This window comes from Pleurodeles waltl, chromosome 12, assembly GCF_031143425.1.
Source record: "Pleurodeles waltl isolate 20211129_DDA chromosome 12, aPleWal1.hap1.20221129, whole genome shotgun sequence".
Classification (NCBI taxonomy): Eukaryota; Metazoa; Chordata; class Amphibia; order Caudata; family Salamandridae; genus Pleurodeles; species Pleurodeles waltl.
In genome coordinates this window covers 120,652,393-120,668,293 of record NC_090451.1, presented here as the reverse complement: position 1 = coordinate 120,668,293, position 15,901 = coordinate 120,652,393, and the positions used below count along the sequence as shown (strand labels likewise).

Here is a 15,901-nt window from a genome sequence, read left to right as displayed (position 1 = left end):
AGATATAACTTCAATGTGGTGTAATTACGACTGCCTCAGTTTTATGCGTTACGTGAGCAGTCGGACAGCAATTTATTTAGCGCAAAAATATTTCTTGTTGATGCACGTACGTTTTTAAACTGAAGTGTCAAAGCTGTAGCGGCAATACTCCCAGTTTAGGCGGTTTTATGAACTAAGTTTTACTTTCTCCTACTTAAAACGTTTTGCAGAACAATGCAGATTAAATGGGAAGGCAGTTTCACTTCTTTGTATACTATTTGCTGCCTAATGTTGACATGTAAGCACCCCAACAATGAATGACACCTAGAGACTCGAAAGCACGATACCAGTAAAATATTTGTATGAAATTGCACTTTAAATCCACGTACAACTGAAATAAAGCAATCTTAGCTCATTTGAGGGTAGTGTGACAGTAGATCACATATGGATAGAACACGTTTGCAATGTGTAATTTTTATGATTCCATTACATATATCATATAAATTCAAGCTGAAGTAGGGAAGGACAACAAGGTCATTTAGAGCAAAGCTGAAGACAACAAGTTGCCATAACAATCTGTAAATATATGCTCTTTATTATGTGTGGACAACTATCACCTCATAGAACACATTTCGGCTACTATATTTTTTCCTCCTGAAAACTGACTTTTACACGACAAGGTGGCCGAGTGGTTAAGGCGAAGAACTGCTAATCCATTGTGCTCTGCATGCGTGGGTTCGAATCCCACCCTTGTCGGTTTATTATTGTGTGTTTACTTTTTAATATGCGGTATGTCTGGTTTAACCCTATTTTATGTGAAAGTTAAATTACGTATCCCATGGTATTTCCGACAGTACAATGCCTCGGTTTGGAAACACCGCTCAGGTGAGCACTGTGCTTAGGCATTACTGTAAACAGCGCCGGCCGGGTTCTGTGCATGAATCACAAATTCTTTCCTCAGGCGGAGGGTTGTTAAGTTGGGGGACGTAGAAGTTTGCAAAATATTGTGTAATGAAACTGCATAGAAAATGTGTTAATGTAGAAATAATGCACGCGTTTGAAATGTGCCCACTGGGAGTGGCTACCAATGTATACGAAGACTAAAGAAAGTTATTAATGCTGAATTAATTATGTACTGATGTTTTGAACTTGTATTAACATATCAAAATTGGAGTTATGTATTAGGAGTTTTTACATTAAGCAATAGGCCTTAGTTTAGGGAGGGTCTGGGCCTTCATGCCTGGTTTCATATTAAACTGTGTTTTTCTAACGTGCAATGTGCTGTTTTCCTGAAGGACACGAAACTTTACTTTTCCAGAAGCTAGAGATGTGTGTAGCTGTAGTAAATTCTTTCTCATGGGACCCGACTTGCTCAAGGAGACATTCTTGCTGAATGCAACAGTGTAATTCGTAACAGGTGCAAGGTTGCCTGGAGTAGGAGAAAACAATGGAACTACTGACTGGTGCGTAAAGTGTAACTTTTCTTACCTGACATTCCAACCGATGAAGACATCAATAACATGGGCCAATCAACGACATGTGAACTATGGTTTGTGGAAAATTCTGGTGAAATGCGTGAATAATTATTGGACAGAGATAACGATGCACAAATTATTATCCAACGAGGAATTAGGAGTAAATTAGACCGTTTTGATTTAACCATATGAACTGAGCAGAAATCAGCTATTTATTGGACATTCCACTCCAACCCATTCTTTGCCATTCTACTGAGCCATTTAGGCCATTTCCTTTGAGGCTTTGCCGTTTGTTCGTCCTGATACTCTAAACCACCCTTTACTTATTCCTTACCTGATACTCATATCTCCTCTATATGAGGGGAGTTCTTGTTCCTCAGCTATGCAATACAGAGGCTTTGCCCTGTCCTATCTTTGCTGATGGTGAAAACGACTGATGCCCTGAGGACAAAGACTGACGCTGTTTGCTGATCCGTTGGATGGGTAACTATCTGATGAAAATTGTAATTGTCGGCTTGCCTTTTCTTTCTCGGTACCAACTGCTCTTTGATAGAGGCCATAGTTAGATGTTTTCCAAATTTGTGTTTGCTAAATTGTTTTGCATGAAGCCCAACATGCTGATGCTAATTTGAGGTTAGTTAAGGTGTTCACTAAAATCTGACGCAAATAGACAAATTACTGAGTTCTTGCTTTTTTGAATCATGCACTACTGAGACTTTGCTAAGTTGGTTCTTATTAATGATGTGTTAATACTGAGTGAATATTCCCCATGCATTGATTAATTGCATTTCTAATTGCAAATCTGAAGAGTTACTAATGAGATGAATTGCCGATGAGATTAACAGAAATGACTTTAGATTGTAACCAATAGGGAAATAAGTATCCTAACACTTAACTAAATTGGTGTTTTTATTCATGACTGAAAGGTCATGGTGTGTTCACTTTATTTACTCTCATTAAAGGTTATTGATTAGCATGATGATTAGTTATTGCGATTGTTGTTGAGATATTGATCCATTGATTTGTGATGCCAAAAGACATCTCGTACTGGGAAGTCCCTGAACGTAGTCCAAAAGGTTCATCGACCTAGGCGTGTCTCCTTGTAAGTTTACTTATCAAGGCCGTGATGCGCTATCACTAATAAAAAGTCATCTGATCTGTTGCTGCTGAGTCATCATCAATGAAAACCACCAAGATATAACTTCAATGTGGTGTAATTACGACTGCCTCAGTTTTATGCGTTACGTGAGCAGTCGGACAGCAATTTATTTAGCGCAAAAATATTTCTTGTTGATGCACGTACGTTTTTAAACTGAAGTGTCAAAGCTGTAGCGGCAATACTCCCAGTTTAGGCGGTTTTATAAACTAAGTTTTACTTTCTCCTACTTAAAACGTTTTGCAGAACAATGCACATTAAATGGGAAGGCAGTTTTCCTTATTTGTGTACTATTTGCTGCCTAATGTTGACATGTAAGCACCCCAACAATGAATGACACCTAGAGACTCGAAAGCACCATACCAGTAAAATATTTGTATGAAATTGCACTTTAAATCCACGTACAACTGAAATAAAGCAATCTTAGCTCATTTGAGGGTAGTGTGACAGTAGATCACATATGGATAGAACACGTTTGGAATGTGTAATTTTCATGATTCCATTACATATATCATATAAATTCAAGCTGAAGTAGGGAAGGACAACAAGGTCATTTAGAGCAAAGCTGAAGACAACAAGTTGCCATAACAATCTGTAAATATATGCTCTTTATTATGTGTGGACAACTATCACCTCATAGAACACATTTCGGCTACTATATTTTTTCCTCCTGAAACCTGACTTTTACACGAAAAGGTGGCCGAGTGGTTAAGACGATGGACTGCTAATCCATTGTGCTCTGCATGCGTTGGTTCGAATCCCACCCTTGTCGGTTTATTATTGTGTGTTTACTTTTTAATATGCGGTATGTCTGGTTTAACCCTATTTGATGTGAAAGTTAAATTACGTATCCCATGGTATTTCCGACAGTACAATGCCTCGGTTTGGAAACACTGCTCAGGTGAGCACTGTGCTTAGGCATTACTGTAAACAGCGCCGGCCGGGTTCTGTGCATGAATCACAAATTCTTTCCTCAGGCGGAGGGTTGTTAAGTTGGGGGACGTAGAAGTTTGCAATATATTGTGTAATGAAACTGCATAGAAAATGTGTTAATGTAGAAATAATGCACGCGTTTGAAATGTGCCCACGGGGAGTGGCTACCAATGTATACGAAGACTAATGAAAGTTATTAATGCTGAATTAATTATGTACTGATCTTTTGAACTTGTATTAACATATCAAAATTGGAGTTATGTATTAGGAGTTTGTACGTTAAGCAATAGGCCTTAGTTTAGCGAGGGTCTGGGCCTACATGCCTGGTCTCATATTAAACTGTGTTTTTCTAACGTGCAATGTGCTGTTTTCCTGAAGGACACGAAACTTTACTTTTCCAGAAGCTAGAGATGTGTGTAGCTCTAGTAAATTCTTTCTCATGGGACCCGACTTGCTCAAGGAGACATTCTTGCTGAATGCAACAGTGTAATTCGTAACAGGTGCAAGGTTGCCTGGAGTAGGAGAAAACAATGGAACTACTGACTGGTGCATAAAGTGTAACTTTTCTTACCTGACATTCCAACCGATGAAGACGTCAATAACATGGGCCAATCAACGACATGTGAACTATGGTTTGTGGAAAATTCTGGTGAAATGCGTGAATAATTATTGGACAGAGATAACGATGCACAAATTATTATCCAACGAGGAATTAGGAGTAAATTAGACCGTTTTGATTTAACCATATGAACTGAGCAGAAATCAGCTATTTATTGGACATTCCACTCCAACCCATTCTTTGCCATTCTACTGAGCCATTTAGGCCATTTCCTTTGAGACTTTGCCGTTTGTTCGTCCTGATACTCTAAACCACCCTTTACTTATTCCTTACCTGATACTCATATCTCCTCTATATGAGGGGAGTTCTTGTTCCTCAGCTATGCAATACAGAGGCTTTGCCCTGTCCTATCTTTGCTGATGGTGAAAACGACTGATGCCCTGAGGACAAAGACTGACGCTGTTTGCTGATCCTTTGGATGGGTAACTATCTGATGAAAATTGTAATTGTCGGCTTGCCTTTTCTTTCTCGGTACCAACTGCTCTTTGATAGAGGCCATAGTTAGATGTTTTCCAAATTTGTGTTTGCTAAATTGTTTTGCATGAAGCCCAACATGCTGATGCTAATTTGAGGTTAGTTAAGGTGTTCACTAAAATCTGACGCAAATAGACAAATTACTGAGTTCTTGCTTTTTTGAAATATGCACTACTGAGACTTTGCTAAGTTGGTTCTTATTAATGATGTGTTAATACTGAGTGAATATTCCCCATGCATTGATTAATTGCATTTCTAATTGCAAATCTGAAGAGTTACTAATGAGATGAATTGCTGATGAGATTAACAGAAATGACTTTAGATTGTAACCAATAGGGAAATAAGTATCCTAACACTTAACTAAATTGGTGTTTTTATTCATGACTGAAAGGTCATGGTGTGTTCACTTTATTGACTCTCATTAAAGGTTATTGATTAGCATGATGATTAGTTATTGCGATTGTTGTTGAGATATTGATCCATTGATTTGTGATGCCAAAAGACATCTCGTACTGGGAAGTCCCTGAACGTAGTCCAAAAGGTTCATCGACCTAGGTGTGTCTCCTTGTAAGTTTACTTATCAAGGCCGTGATGCGCTATCACTAATAAAAAGTCATCTGATCTGTTGCTGCTGAGTCATCATCAATGAAAACCACCAAGATATAACTTCAATGTGGTGTAATTACGACTGCCTCAGTTTTATGCGTTACGTGAGCAGTCGGACAGCAATTTATTTAGCGCAAAAATATTTCTTGTTGATGCACGTATGTTTTTAAACTGAAGTGTCAAAGCTGTAGCGGCAATACTCCCAGTTTAGGCGGTTTTATAAACTAAGTTTTACTTTCTCCTACTTAAAACATTTTGCAGAACAATGCACATTAAATGGGAAGGCAGTTTTCCTTATTTGTGTACTATTTGCTGCCTAATGTTGACATGTAAGCACCCCAACAATGAATGACACCTAGAGACTCGAAAGCACCATACCAGTAAAATATTTGTATGAAATTGCACTTTAAATCCACGTACAACTGAAATAAAGCAATCTTAGCTCATTTGAGGGTAGTGTGACAGTAGATCACATATGGATAGAACACGTTTGGAATGTGTAATTTTCATGATTCCATTACATATATCATATAAATTCAAGCTGAAGTAGGGAAGGACAACAAGGTCATTTAGAGCAAAGCTGAAGACAACAAGTTGCCATAACAATCTGTAAATATATGCTCTTTATTATGTGTGGACAACTATCACCTCATAGAACACATTTCGGCTACTATATTTTTTCCTCCTGAAAACTGACCTTTACACGACAAGGTGGCCAAGTGGTTAAGGCGATGGACTGCTAATCCATTGTACTCTGCATGCGTTGGTTCGAATCCCACCCTTGTCGGTTTATTATTGTGTGTTTACTTTTTAATATGCGGTATGTCTGGTTTAACCCTATTTTATGTGAAAGTTAAATTACGTATCCCATGGTATTTCCGACAGTACAATGCCTCGGTTTGGAAACACCGCTCAGGTGAGCACTGTGCTTAGGCATTACTGTAAACAGCGCCGGCCGGGTTCTGTGCACGAATCACAAATTCTTTCCTCAGGCGGAGGGTTGTTAAGTTGGGGGACGTAGAAGTTTGCAATATATTGTGTAATGAAACTGCATAGAAAATGTGTTAATGTAGAAATAATGCACGCGTTTAAAATGTGCCCACGGGGAGTGGCTACCAATGTATACGAAGACTAATGAAAGTTATTAATGCTGAATTAATTATGTACTGATGTTTTGAACTTGTATTAACATATCAAAATTGGAGTTATGTATTAGGAGTTTGTACATTAAGCACTAGGCCTTAGTTTAGCGAGGGTCTGGGCCTACATGCCTGGTCTCATATTAAACTGTGTTTTTCTAACGTGTAATGTGCTGTTTTCCTGAAGGACACGAAACTGTACTTTTCCAGAAGCTAGAGGTGTGTGTAGCTGTAGTAAATTCTTTCTCATGGGACCCGACTTGCTCAAGGAGACATTCTTGCTGAATGCAACAGTGTAATTCGTAACAGGTGCAAGGTTGCCTGGAGTAGGAGAAAACAATGGAACTACTGACAGGTGCGTAAAGTGTAACTTTTCTTACCTGACATTCCAACCGATGAAGACGTCAATAACATGGGCCAATCAACGACATGTGAACTATGGTTTGTGGAAAATTCTGGTGAAATGCGTGAATAATTATTAGACAGAGATAACGATGCACAAATTATTATCCAACGAGGAATTAGGAGTACATTAGACAGTTTTGATTAAACATATGAACTGAGCAGAAATCAGCTATTTATTGGACATTCCACTCCAACCCATTCTTTGCCATTCTACTGAGCCATTTAGGCCATTTCCTTTGAGACTTTGCCGTTTGTTCGTCCTGATACTCTAAACCACCCTTTACTTATTCCTTAGCTGATACTCATATCTCCTCTATATGAGGGGAGTTCTTGTTCCTCAGCTATGCAATACAGAGGCTTTGCCCTGTCCTATCTTTGCTGATGGTGAAAACGACTGATGCCCTGAGGACAAAGACTGACGCTGTTTGCTGATCCGTTGGATGGGTAACTATCTGATGAAAATTTTAATTGTCGGCTTGCCTTTTCTTTCTCGGTACCAACTGCTCTTTGATAGAGGCCATAGTTAGATGTTTTCCAAATTTGTGTTTGCTAAATTGTTTTGCATGAAGCCCAACATGCTGATTCTAATTTGAGGTTAGTTAAGGTGTTCACTAAAATCTGACGCAAATAGACAAATTACTGAGTTCTTGCTTTTTTGAATCATGCACTACTGAGACTTTGCTAAGTTGGTTCTTATTAATGATGTGTTAATACTGAGTGAATATTCTCCATGCATTGATTAATTGCATTTCTAATTGCAAATCTGAAGAGTTACTAATGAGATGAATTGCTGATGAGATTAACAGAAATGACTTTAGACTGTAACCAATAGGGAAATAAGTATCCTAACACTTAACTAAATTGGTGTTTTTATTCATGACTGAAAGGTCATGGTGTGTTCACTTTATTGACTCTCATTAAAGGTTATTGATTAGCATGATGATTAGTTATTGCGATTGTTGTTGAGATATTGATCCATTGATTTGTGATGCCAAAAGACATCTCGTACTGGGAAGTCCCTGAACGTAGTCCAAAAGGTTCATCGACCTAGGCGTGTCTCCTTGTAAGTTTACTTATCAAGGCCGTGATGCGCTATCACTAATAAAAAGTCATCTGATCTGTTGCTGCTGAGTCATCATCAATGAAAACCACCAAGATATAACTTCAATGTGGTGTAATTACGACTGCCTCAGTTTTATGCGTTACGTGAGCAGTCGGACAGCAATTTATTTAGCGCAAAAATATTTCTTGTTGATGCACGTACGTTTTTAAACTGAAGTGTCAAAGCTGTAGCGGCAATACTCCCAGTTTAGGCGGTTTTATGAACTAAGTTTTACTTTCTCCTACTTAAAACGTTTTGCAGAACAATGCAGATTAAATGGGAAGGCAGTTTCACTTCTTTGTATACTATTTGCTGCCTAATGTTGACATGTAAGCACCCCAACAATGAATGACACCTAGAGACTCGAAAGCACGATACCAGTAAAATATTTGTATGAAATTGCACTTTAAATCCACGTACAACTGAAATAAAGCAATCTTAGCTCATTTGAGGGTAGTGTGACAGTAGATCACATATGGATAGAACACGTTTGCAATGTGTAATTTTTATGATTCCATTACATATATCATATAAATTCAAGCTGAAGTAGGGAAGGACAACAAGGTCATTTAGAGCAAAGCTGAAGACAACAAGTTGCCATAACAATCTGTAAATATATGCTCTTTATTATGTGTGGACAACTATCACCTCATAGAACACATTTCGGCTACTATATTTTTTCCTCCTGAAAACTGACTTTTACACGACAAGGTGGCCGAGTGGTTAAGGCGATGAACTGCTAATCCATTGTGCTCTGCATGCGTGGGTTCGAATCCCACCCTTGTCGGTTTATTATTGTGTGTTTACTTTTTAATATGCGGTATGTCTGGTTTAACCCTATTTTATGTGAAAGTTAAATTACGTATCCCATGGTATTTCCGACAGTACAATGCCTCGGTTTGGAAACACCGCTCAGGTGAGCACTGTGCTTAGGCATTACTGTAAACAGCGCCGGCCGGGTTCTGTGCATGAATCACAAATTCTTTCCTCAGGCGGAGGGTTGTTAAGTTGGGGGACGTAGAAGTTTGCAATATATTGTGTAATGAAACTGCATAGAAAATGTGTTAATGTAGAAATAATGCACGCGTTTGAAATGTGCCCACTGGGAGTGGCTACCAATGTATACGAAGACTAAAGAAAGTTATTAATGCTGAATTAATTATGTACTGATGTTTTGAACTTGTATTAACATATCAAAATTGGAGTTATGTATTAGGAGTTTTTACATTAAGCAATAGGCCTTAGTTTAGGGAGGGTCTGGGCCTTCATGCCTGGTTTCATATTAAACTGTGTTTTTCTAACGTGCAATGTGCTGTTTTCCTGAAGGACACGAAACTTTACTTTTCCAGAAGCTAGAGATGTGTGTAGCTGTAGTAAATTCTTTCTCATGGGACCCGACTTGCTCAAGGAGACATTCTTGCTGAATGCAACAGTGTAATTCGTAACAGGTGCAAGGTTGCCTGGAGTAGGAGAAAACAATGGAACTACTGACTGGTGCGTAAAGTGTAACTTTTCTTACCTGACATTCCAACCGATGAAGACATCAATAACATGGGCCAATCAACGACATGTGAACTATGGTTTGTGGAAAATTCTGGTGAAATGCGTGAATAATTATTGGACAGAGATAACGATGCACAAATTATTATCCAACGAGGAATTAGGAGTAAATTAGACCGTTTTGATTTAACCATATGAACTGAGCAGAAATCAGCTATTTATTGGACATTCCACTCCAACCCATTCTTTGCCATTCTACTGAGCCATTTAGGCCATTTCCTTTGAGGCTTTGCCGTTTGTTCGTCCTGATACTCTAAACCACCCTTTACTTATTCCTTAGCTGATACTCATATCTCCTCTATATGAGGGGAGTTCTTGTTCCTCAGCTATGCAATACAGAGGCTTTGCCCTGTCCTATCTTTGCTGATGGTGAAAACGACTGATGCCCTGAGGACAAAGACTGACGCTGTTTGCTGATCCGTTGGATGGGTAACTATCTGATGAAAATTGTAATTGTCGGCTTGCCTTTTCTTTCTCGGTACCAACTGCTCTTTGATAGAGGCCATAGTTAGATGTTTTCCAAATTTGTGTTTGCTAAATTGTTTTGCATGAAGCCCAACATGCTGATGCTAATTTGAGGTTAGTTAAGGTGTTCACTAAAATCTGACGCAAATAGACAAATTACTGAGTTCTTGCTTTTTTGAATCATGCACTACTGAGACTTTGCTAAGTTGGTTCTTATTAATGATGTGTTAATACTGAGTGAATATTCCCCATGCATTGATTAATTGCATTTCTAATTGCAAATCTGAAGAGTTACTAATGAGATGAATTGCCGATGAGATTAACAGAAATGACTTTAGATTGTAACCAATAGGGAAATAAGTATCCTAACACTTAACTAAATTGGTGTTTTTATTCATGACTGAAAGGTCATGGTGTGTTCACTTTATTTACTCTCATTAAAGGTTATTGATTAGCATGATGATTAGTTATTGCGATTGTTGTTGAGATATTGATCCATTGATTTGTGATGCCAAAAGACATCTCGTACTGGGAAGTCCCTGAACGTAGTCCAAAAGGTTCATCGACCTAGGCGTGTCTCCTTGTAAGTTTACTTATCAAGGCCGTGATGCGCTATCACTAATAAAAAGTCATCTGATCTGTTGCTGCTGAGTCATCATCAATGAAAACCACCAAGATATAACTTCAATGTGGTGTAATTACGACTGCCTCAGTTTTATGCGTTACGTGAGCAGTCGGACAGCAATTTATTTAGCGCAAAAATATTTCTTGTTGATGCACGTACGTTTTTAAACTGAAGTGTCAAAGCTGTAGCGGCAATACTCCCAGTTTAGGCGGTTTTATGAACTAAGTTTTACTTTCTCCTACTTAAAACGTTTTGCAGAACAATGCAGATTAAATGGGAAGGCAGTTTCACTTCTTTGTATACTATTTGCTGCCTAATGTTGACATGTAAGCACCCCAACAATGAATGACACCTAGAGACTCGAAAGCACGATACCAGTAAAATATTTGTATGAAATTGCACTTTAAATCCACGTACAACTGAAATAAAGCAATCTTAGCTCATTTGAGGGTAGTGTGACAGTAGATCACATATGGATAGAACACGTTTGCAATGTGTAATTTTTATGATTCCATTACATATATCATATAAATTCAAGCTGAAGTAGGGAAGGACAACAAGGTCATTTAGAGCAAAGCTGAAGACAACAAGTTGCCATAACAATCTGTAAATATATGCTCTTTATTATGTGTGGACAACTATCACCTCATAGAACACATTTCGGCTACTATATTTTTTCCTCCTGAAAACTGACTTTTACACGACAAGGTGGCCGAGTGGTTAAGGCGAAGAACTGCTAATCCATTGTGCTCTGCATGCGTGGGTTCGAATCCCACCCTTGTCGGTTTATTATTGTGTGTTTACTTTTTAATATGCGGTATGTCTGGTTTAACCCTATTTTATGTGAAAGTTAAATTACGTATCCCATGGTATTTCCGACAGTACAATGCCTCGGTTTGGAAACACCGCTCAGGTGAGCACTGTGCTTAGGCATTACTGTAAACAGCGCCGGCCGGGTTCTGTGCATGAATCACAAATTCTTTCCTCAGGCGGAGGGTTGTTAAGTTGGGGGACGTAGAAGTTTGCAAAATATTGTGTAATGAAACTGCATAGAAAATGTGTTAATGTAGAAATAATGCACGCGTTTGAAATGTGCCCACTGGGAGTGGCTACCAATGTATACGAAGACTAAAGAAAGTTATTAATGCTGAATTAATTATGTACTGATGTTTTGAACTTGTATTAACATATCAAAATTGGAGTTATGTATTAGGAGTTTTTACATTAAGCAATAGGCCTTAGTTTAGGGAGGGTCTGGGCCTTCATGCCTGGTTTCATATTAAACTGTGTTTTTCTAACGTGCAATGTGCTGTTTTCCTGAAGGACACGAAACTTTACTTTTCCAGAAGCTAGAGATGTGTGTAGCTGTAGTAAATTCTTTCTCATGGGACCCGACTTGCTCAAGGAGACATTCTTGCTGAATGCAACAGTGTAATTCGTAACAGGTGCAAGGTTGCCTGGAGTAGGAGAAAACAATGGAACTACTGACTGGTGCGTAAAGTGTAACTTTTCTTACCTGACATTCCAACCGATGAAGACATCAATAACATGGGCCAATCAACGACATGTGAACTATGGTTTGTGGAAAATTCTGGTGAAATGCGTGAATAATTATTGGACAGAGATAACGATGCACAAATTATTATCCAACGAGGAATTAGGAGTAAATTAGACCGTTTTGATTTAACCATATGAACTGAGCAGAAATCAGCTATTTATTGGACATTCCACTCCAACCCATTCTTTGCCATTCTACTGAGCCATTTAGGCCATTTCCTTTGAGGCTTTGCCGTTTGTTCGTCCTGATACTCTAAACCACCCTTTACTTATTCCTTACCTGATACTCATATCTCCTCTATATGAGGGGAGTTCTTGTTCCTCAGCTATGCAATACAGAGGCTTTGCCCTGTCCTATCTTTGCTGATGGTGAAAACGACTGATGCCCTGAGGACAAAGACTGACGCTGTTTGCTGATCCGTTGGATGGGTAACTATCTGATGAAAATTGTAATTGTCGGCTTGCCTTTTCTTTCTCGGTACCAACTGCTCTTTGATAGAGGCCATAGTTAGATGTTTTCCAAATTTGTGTTTGCTAAATTGTTTTGCATGAAGCCCAACATGCTGATGCTAATTTGAGGTTAGTTAAGGTGTTCACTAAAATCTGACGCAAATAGACAAATTACTGAGTTCTTGCTTTTTTGAATCATGCACTACTGAGACTTTGCTAAGTTGGTTCTTATTAATGATGTGTTAATACTGAGTGAATATTCCCCATGCATTGATTAATTGCATTTCTAATTGCAAATCTGAAGAGTTACTAATGAGATGAATTGCCGATGAGATTAACAGAAATGACTTTAGATTGTAACCAATAGGGAAATAAGTATCCTAACACTTAACTAAATTGGTGTTTTTATTCATGACTGAAAGGTCATGGTGTGTTCACTTTATTTACTCTCATTAAAGGTTATTGATTAGCATGATGATTAGTTATTGCGATTGTTGTTGAGATATTGATCCATTGATTTGTGATGCCAAAAGACATCTCGTACTGGGAAGTCCCCGAACGTAGTCCAAAAGGTTCATCTACCTAGGCGTGTCTCCTTGTAAGTTTACTTATCAAGGCCGTGATGCGCTATCACTAATAAAAAGTCATCTGATCTGTTGCTGCTGAGTCATCGTCAACGAAAACCACCAAGATATTACTTCAATGTGGTGTAATTACGACTGCCTCAGTTTTATGCGTTACGTGAGCAGTCGGACAGCAATTTATTTAGCGCAAAAATATTTCTTGTTGATGCACGTACGTTTTTAAACTGAAGTGTCAAAGCTGTAGCGGCAATACTCCCAGTTTAGGCGGTTTTATAAACTAAGTTTTACTTTCTCATACTTAAAACGTTTTGCAGAACAATGCACATTAAATGGGAAGGCAGTTTTCCTTATTTGTGTACTATTTGCTGCCTAATGTTGACATGTAAGCACCCCAACAATGAATGACACCTAGAGACTCGAAAGCACCATACCAGTAAAATATTTGTATGAAATTGCACTTTAAATCCACGTACAACTGAAATAAAGCAATCTTAGCTCATTTGAGGGTAGTGTGACAGTAGATCACATATGGATAGAACACGTTTGGAATGTGTAATTTTCATGATTCCATTACATATATCATATAAATTCAAGCTGAAGTAGGGAAGGACAACAAGGTCATTTAGAGCAAAGCTGAAGACAACAAGTTGCCATAACAATCTGTAAATATATGCTCTTTATTATGTGTGGACAACTATCACCTCATAGAACACATTTCGGCTACTATATTTTTTCCTCCTGAAACCTGACTTTTACACGAAAAGGTGGCCGAGTGGTTAAGACGATGGACTGCTAATCCATTGTGCTCTGCATGCGTTGGTTCGAATCCCACCCTTGTCGGTTTATTATTGTGTGTTTACTTTTTAATATGCGGTATGTCTGGTTTAACCCTATTTGATGTGAAAGTTAAATTACGTATCCCATGGTATTTCCGACAGTACAATGCCTCGGTTTGGAAACACTGCTCAGGTGAGCACTGTGCTTAGGCATTACTGTAAACAGCGCCGGCCGGGTTCTGTGCATGAATCACAAATTCTTTCCTCAGGCGGAGGGTTGTTAAGTTGGGGGACGTAGAAGTTTGCAATATATTGTGTAATGAAACTGCATAGAAAATGTGTTAATGTAGAAATAATGCACGCGTTTGAAATGTGCCCACGGGGAGTGGCTACCAATGTATACGAAGACTAATGAAAGTTATTAATGCTGAATTAATTATGTACTGATCTTTTGAACTTGTATTAACATATCAAAATTGGAGTTATGTATTAGGAGTTTGTACGTTAAGCAATAGGCCTTAGTTTAGCGAGGGTCTGGGCCTACATGCCTGGTCTCATATTAAACTGTGTTTTTCTAACGTGCAATGTGCTGTTTTCCTGAAGGACACGAAACTTTACTTTTCCAGAAGCTAGAGATGTGTGTAGCTCTAGTAAATTCTTTCTCATGGGACCCGACTTGCTCAAGGAGACATTCTTGCTGAATGCAACAGTGTAATTCGTAACAGGTGCAAGGTTGCCTGGAGTAGGAGAAAACAATGGAACTACTGACTGGTGCATAAAGTGTAACTTTTCTTACCTGACATTCCAACCGATGAAGACGTCAATAACATGGGCCAATCAACGACATGTGAACTATGGTTTGTGGAAAATTCTGGTGAAATGCGTGAATAATTATTGGACAGAGATAACGATGCACAAATTATTATCCAACGAGGAATTAGGAGTAAATTAGACCGTTTTGATTTAACCATATGAACTGAGCAGAAATCAGCTATTTATTGGACATTCCACTCCAACCCATTCTTTGCCATTCTACTGAGCCATTTAGGCCATTTCCTTTGAGACTTTGCCGTTTGTTCGTCCTGATACTCTAAACCACCCTTTACTTATTCCTTACCTGATACTCATATCTCCTCTATATGAGGGGAGTTCTTGTTCCTCAGCTATGCAATACAGAGGCTTTGCCCTGTCCTATCTTTGCTGATGGTGAAAACGACTGATGCCCTGAGGACAAAGACTGACGCTGTTTGCTGATCCTTTGGATGGGTAACTATCTGATGAAAATTGTAATTGTCGGCTTGCCTTTTCTTTCTCGGTACCAACTGCTCTTTGATAGAGGCCATAGTTAGATGTTTTCCAAATTTGTGTTTGCTAAATTGTTTTGCATGAAGCCCAACATGCTGATGCTAATTTGAGGTTAGTTAAGGTGTTCACTAAAATCTGACGCAAATAGACAAATTACTGAGTTCTTGCTTTTTTGAAATATGCACTACTGAGACTTTGCTAAGTTGGTTCTTATTAATGATGTGTTAATACTGAGTGAATATTCCCCATGCATTGATTAATTGCATTTCTAATTGCAAATCTGAAGAGTTACTAATGAGATGAATTGCTGATGAGATTAACAGAAATGACTTTAGATTGTAACCAATAGGGAAATAAGTATCCTAACACTTAACTAAATTGGTGTTTTTATTCATGACTGAAAGGTCATGGTGTGTTCACTTTATTGACTCTCATTAAAGGTTATTGATTAGCATGATGATTAGTTATTGCGATTGTTGTTGAGATATTGATCCATTGATTTGTGATGCCAAAAGACATCTCGTACTGGGAAGTCCCTGAACGTAGTCCAAAAGGTTCATCGACCTAGGCGTGTCTCCTTGTAAGTTTACTTATCAAGGCCGTGATGCGCTATCACTAATAAAAAGTCATCTGATCTGTTGCTGCTGAGTCATCATCAATGAAAACCACCAAGATATAACTTCAATGTGGT

General features: G+C 38.5%; 4 non-coding genes across 4 annotated transcripts; all 4 read left to right on the top strand.

Moving 5' to 3' along the window:
- Window positions 1-653: 653 nt before the first annotated feature.
- TRNAS-GCU (transfer RNA serine (anticodon GCU)) lies at window positions 654-735 on the top strand. The gene has a single exon. It is a non-coding gene; the product is annotated as a tRNA-Ser (tRNA).
- Window positions 736-5,947: 5,212 nt separating this feature from the next.
- TRNAS-GCU (transfer RNA serine (anticodon GCU)) lies at window positions 5,948-6,029 on the top strand. The gene has a single exon. It is a non-coding gene; the product is annotated as a tRNA-Ser (tRNA).
- A 2,564-nt stretch (window positions 6,030-8,593) lies between these two features.
- On the top strand, window positions 8,594-8,675 carry TRNAS-GCU (transfer RNA serine (anticodon GCU)). Its single transcript has one exon. It is a non-coding gene; the product is annotated as a tRNA-Ser (tRNA).
- Window positions 8,676-11,240: 2,565 nt separating this feature from the next.
- TRNAS-GCU (transfer RNA serine (anticodon GCU)) lies at window positions 11,241-11,322 on the top strand. Its single transcript has one exon. It is a non-coding gene; the product is annotated as a tRNA-Ser (tRNA).
- The last annotated feature ends 4,579 nt before the right edge of the window (window positions 11,323-15,901 follow it).